A 6,000-nucleotide genomic window follows, 5' to 3' on the forward strand; every position below is an offset into this window, starting at 1 on the left:
TTGTGAGGACTGCACCTGGACAGGTGCCTCAGCCTGTTAGCTCCCCCCAGAGGTCGCGTGGCGCTGTCACTCATCCCCGACACGCACGTTTTCCTAGACGTTCTCATTCCACACCTGATGTGAGTCTTCAATCAGAGGCTCCTGTCTCTTCCCCAGTAACGGGGGAGAGTATAAACGTTTGACCAGCCCAGAGGACAACGCGAGTTCATTCTGCTTGGAACAGTAGGTTTGCGTTGTAATTATCCCTCTTGACTATTTAGTCTTTTCCTCGCTGTTAGGCCATGCCTCCCACAAGCCGGCTGCAATGTGGACGAAGCCTTGCATCACGTGTCCCTCCCACGCAGACCCTCGCCGCTGAGAGATCGCGCTGTGCAGGTGAATGCGACGGCTGCCTCCTCGAGTACCGGAGGGGACACGTGATGCAAGGCTTCGTCCACATTGCAGCCGGCTTGTGGGAGGCATGGCCTAACAGCGTTCGAGACAGGGGAGGGTAGAATTGGACAATACGAAATTGGGGAAGGGAGAAAAATAGAAAAATGGGGAGAAAAAAACCTAACCTCGTTTCTCTCCCTTGTAGCTTTGTTTAATGTTTTGCTGGTTAACTAACCCTCGCCGCTCTTCTTTTTTAATTTTTAATTTTTTTTGATCGACTTTTTCTCCTTATTTTTCTATTTTTCTCCCATCCCAATTTCGTGTATCCAATTCTCCCCTCCCCTGTCTTGAACATTGCTCGACTATGCCCCCCACTGGTCGGTTGTAGAGAGGCTAGAAGCCTTGCATCACGTGTTCCCTCCGGCACACAAGGAGGCAGCCTGTCACTTATTTTCGCCTGCCTGTGCGGACTCTCCTTGGCGAGGTGTAACGCATGGGAGGCTCACACTACCCTCGCCACTTCCTGTCTCTGCTGTGCAGGCGTCTCCCAACCGACCTGTAGGGGTCGCTGTCCACAACGTCCAATCCCCACCCATCGACTTCCACCCACTGACTCTGCCAAATGAGCCAGTACAACGGCCGGCCCAAGCCGAAGGCAATGCTGAGGCTGGGATTCGATACCGGAGTCTCTTGCATTGGTGACGAGCGCAATCTCCGCTCCCTCGCCTCTCTTCTCTAGTGTGGGAGGACGCTGCCCTCGAACCACGCCACGCTCGTCATGTATTTCCACTCGCTTGCCCCTCCCGTGTTTTTCCACCACCTCACCTACCCCTTGCGTTAGATTCCCTCTGGGTTCCCGATTTGTTTTCCTGGCGTTGTTTTAGGCAACCCGGACCCACTACATATTCAACACGGTAAGACTCCATTCTACATATTAATATACACACATAGTCATCTTCTTCACAAACACATTTGGGTAAACACACACTTCATATCCCAGGCCTCCGACCTGTCCGCACTACACCACCACTGTCGTATCATTCTGTTGTACTCAGGGTGCGAACCACGGGGGAGCTAGGGGAGCCATGGCTCCCCTAGATGAGACATCAGCTCCCCTGAAAACATGATTTGTGAATTTTTGCCATGCATTTCTCATTTATCTGTAATTTTCTGTATCGTCATCATCGTCTATAATGCGTAAAATTTGGCTATTTTGATGTATGATTCATGATTTGCGCACTAATTCACCGTAATAGATGGTCAGGAGTTAGGAGTCTGAGAGATAATCACGAGATACTGTACATTCAGACAGTGTTGGATCTAACTAAATGGATTTATATGGACACGTTTTATCATGGAAAGTTGAAGCCCGGACGGCCGGACCACAAAACAACAACAAGTGAGTCTATTACAATATGTACTGTTCTGTAGTTACTGAAACTGATTGAATATATGGCAAGATTCAAGAGGTTTATTTGTTGCATACAGGCCTACAGTATGTCGAGTACAGAAAGCGTCACAGTAAAGTCCTCCCTGCGCGGCACGTGCAACACCGCTGACCCCCCCCCCCCCCCCAAAATTATGAGCTCCCCCGAAGACCATGGTATGGTTCGCACACTTTGTACTCTGTTTTTGTCTTTGAACATTTGTGAATAAATATACGCTGATTTTGGTGTTTTCCTGTTGAACCGGTTGCATTGCTTTATTACGGGTCCCGTTCCTCTGTTCCCATAACAGGATAGACATCAATGGGCTTTATTTATCATATCACAACAACAACAACAACAACAACAACAACAACAACAACAACAACAACAACAACAACAGCACTAACATGTTGGGTAATCTTTCATCAACGTACCTTCTGTAAAAAAAAAGCTATAAGATTTAAAAACAAGATTTTCATTGTGTTGAATCTTTAAGAAAAATATGGTGATACCATACCTGTTGTGTGTCATTAATTCTCAAATACGTTCAGCACCAAAACATTTATAAATTCATAGACAGAACCATGCCATGCCGCATGCTCCACACATGTATATTAATGCACACACACACACAGATGCACACACACACACAGATGCGATCACAGGTGCATTTACATGCGTCCACAATCCCCCCACACACATACGTGAGCTCAGTGCTTTCCCATGCTCGTAAAATAACCTGTTGTGCTACTCTGACTGGATTGGAGTGATTATGGCACTAGGGGCAGACCTCCCTCGCGCTGTTTACTTACCCATGGTACTGTTTTAGCTCTTGCAGAACTTTCTGTACCATCAGCCTAAGACAAACAAGACAGGCCTGAGTAGGGGGATGGGAGGGGAGAGGAGAGGAGGAGGAGGAGGAGGGGGGGGGGGTGGAGAGGAAAAATGAGGAGAGGAAAAAGGAGAGAAGGGGGGGGTGAGGATAGGAAAAGAGGAGAGGATGAGGAGAAGGGGAGGAGGGGAGGGGAGGAAAAGAGGGAAGGAGAGGGTAGTAGAGGAGAAGAGAGGACTGGGAGGATAGGAGGGTAGAGAGAGGGACTACTGGGTGCTGGATGACAAAATGTGATTTAGAGGGGAGCCCTACGAAGTCCTCTGACTCCACACCATACACACACACACACACACACACACACACACACACACCAAGGGGCCATCTAGGGAGCTGGGTGAGCGAGGACAGTGGGAGGCGGCGGTTGAAGACATACACCAGGGAGCAGAGATGTCAGGGGGGGGAAAAGCCCCTCTGCTGTGTGGGAGTCACACACTATCTACACACTACACTAGCCTACGAGGAGCTACCAGTAGGAGTCACACACTACACTATACTACACTAGCCTACGAGGAGCTACCAGTAGGAGTCACACACTACACTACACTACACTAGCCTACGAGGAGCTACCAGTAGGAGTCACACACTATTATCTACATATAGCCTACGAGGAGCTACCAGTATAGGAGTCACACACTACACTACACTAGCCTACGAGGAGCTACCAGTAGGAGTCACACACTATTATCTACATATAGCCTACGAGGAGCTACCAGTATAGGAGTCACACACTACACTACACTAGCATACACTAGCCTACGAGGAGCTACCAGTAGGAGTCACACACTATTATCTACATATAGCCTACGAGGAGCTACCAGTATAGGAGTCACACACTACACTACACTACACTACACTAGCCTACGAGGAGCTACCAGTAGGAGTCACACACTATTATCTACATATAGCCTACGAGGAGCTACCAGTATAGGAGTCACACACTACACTACACTAGCCTACGAGGAGCTACCAGTATAGGAGTCACACACTACACTACACTAGCATACACTAGCCTACGAGGAGCTACCAGTAGGAGTCACACACTATTATCTACACTAGCCTACGAGGAGATACCAGTAGGAGTCACACACTATTATCTACACTAGCCTACGAGGAGCTACCAGTAGGAATCACACACTATTATCTACACTAGCCTACGAGGAGCTACCAGTAGGAATCACACACTATTATCTACACTAGCCTACGAGGAGCTACCAGTAGGAGTCACACACTATTATCTACACTAGCCTGAGGAGCTACCAGTAGGAGTCACACACTATCTACACTAGCATACACTAGCCTACGAGGAGCTACCAGTAGGAGTCACACACTATCTACACTAGCATACACTAGCCTACGAGGAGCTACCAGTAGGAGTCACACACTATCTACACTAGCATACACTAGCCTACGAGGAGCTACCAGTAGGAGTCACACTATCTACACTACACTAGCCTACAAGGAGCTACCAGCATGCCCAGTTAAAAGGAGGAATCCTCTTGATGCCAAAATTGGGGAAGCCCTCGAATCACGACATACAATATGCCCATATATGGACCAAGAGAGGGTCAAAATGGCCGATAGCGTCATCTGAATCGGACGGATAAAGCGTTGATTTTATCCAGATTATTGTATTATTGCCACTTCCACTAAATGTATTAATCTAGCTACTAACTGGGGAGACTGATAAATATATAGGAATATAGCAGCACGATTGGTTACGATAGTTATATGTAGCCATTCAATCTTCGAAATTGTTGGAGCAAATTTCCAAACTGGTGTTATTGGGAATCTAAATGATTACATTCTCGCCTGAAAAAATATTAAAACTGTATAATAATGGTCCTAGGTCGTAAATTAAAACAGCATTCGGTCTTGGTAAATAATTGGCATATCTGCCCGACTATGAAAAAAAGAATGCCAGCTAGTTGTTAGTGTGTATGTTGCATAACAACTGCCTCACAGTGCACCGCAGCCAGGAGGGACTATTTAATTTTTAACAATATTATTTACAAAAAATAACAATTTCAATTGAAGTGTGTCTTACTTTCATTATTGTCATAGACTACTTGGTAACCGTTTTATAAAAGCAATAGCTCACTTCAAGCTGTGGTATATGTTTATTATATCACAGCTCAATGAAATGATAAGATCAATAACATCACTGATGGCCATATTCAAACTCATTTACTCTTAATAACTAAAATAAATCACCATTGTTTTTTGGTATATATATATCGAATTAAAGCCCTATTTGTTGCCTGTCGATTGCCATTTCAGGCGACAAAATCAGTTCAGCGGTTCTCGTGTTACATGCTGATATGTGAGGCGTGCGCCAAAGTCTTTAGCAGACTTTAAATTTTGTCTAATACCACTTCCGACTCCCGACGCTCTAGCTCCGTCAATCATTTGGCGATCTCGAAAATTATTGGACAGGGTTGTAACCAATGGGTGTGGCTTTCCAATGATACCACACCTGAGCGAATCAGAGATATAGGTGAAAAGTCACAAGCGAAAACAGGAAGTAAAAAATGCGCCAAATGCATTGGAGTCTATGAGAAAATGGAAACCTGCAGGCCTTTTCTTTTCCCCACATTTTACCAAAACTGTTCTATATCACTCATTTCGAAATGGATTTTTATGAAAAGGCTATGCGGCTATGGATCCAGGGTGTTTTCTCAGCCATACAATTTTTTTTGGAAATATACTTTTGGATATTGCAACTACTATACAAAAAAACGTGAGTAACAAGTTTTTCTACAACTCAAGTTCAGACCTATGTTACTCTATTTCATTAGCACTAAAAGTGAATTTTCTTTATTATATCAGAAACGTCAGAATGTTATTTTTCCAATGAGACCAGGCTCATGCATGTGCTATAAGTATAAAGTATAGTAATTTGTTTTACAAAAGATATGCAGTTCTCAAGTTCAAGTAAAAAAATTGCCACTTTTGGGGGTGCCAGTTAAGAGGTTAAGTAGTTCACCCCAGTAACTGCACCAGGGAAAAGGTGGTTAAACTATGAACTCCTGGTTGATGATATCAGCAATGACAAAAAAGAGGAACCTATTCAAAACTGTTCTTTTGTTTTATTTCCAGAAAAAGATCCCAGAAAGATCTGCAGTATGGTAGGTATGTAAACAGTGTTTAGGTGTATTTACCCTCCTCTACATCCAAGTAGGGAGTGAAAGAATGCAACCTCTCTCTGGAGCATACATAAGAGAAACAGAATATTCCAGTATAAGGGAAACAGAATATTCCAGTATAATGGAAACAGAATATTCCAGTATAAGGGGAACAGAATATTCCAGT

The 6,000-nt window shown here is 44.8% G+C and overlaps 1 protein-coding gene across 1 annotated transcript in view; it reads right to left on the minus strand.

Annotated features, from left to right (window-relative positions):
• Nucleotides 1-6,000, minus strand: part of LOC311223672 (uncharacterized protein) — a gene marked incomplete at its 3' end in the record, with an annotated part of 42,173 nt that overhangs the window by 5,088 nt on the left and 31,085 nt on the right. The window lies entirely within an intron of this gene.

The sequence above is a fragment of the Notolepis coatsorum genome, assembly GCF_963971535.1.
Source record: "Notolepis coatsorum genome assembly, chromosome: 2".
Lineage (NCBI taxonomy): Eukaryota > Metazoa > Chordata > Actinopteri > Aulopiformes > Paralepididae > Notolepis > Notolepis coatsorum.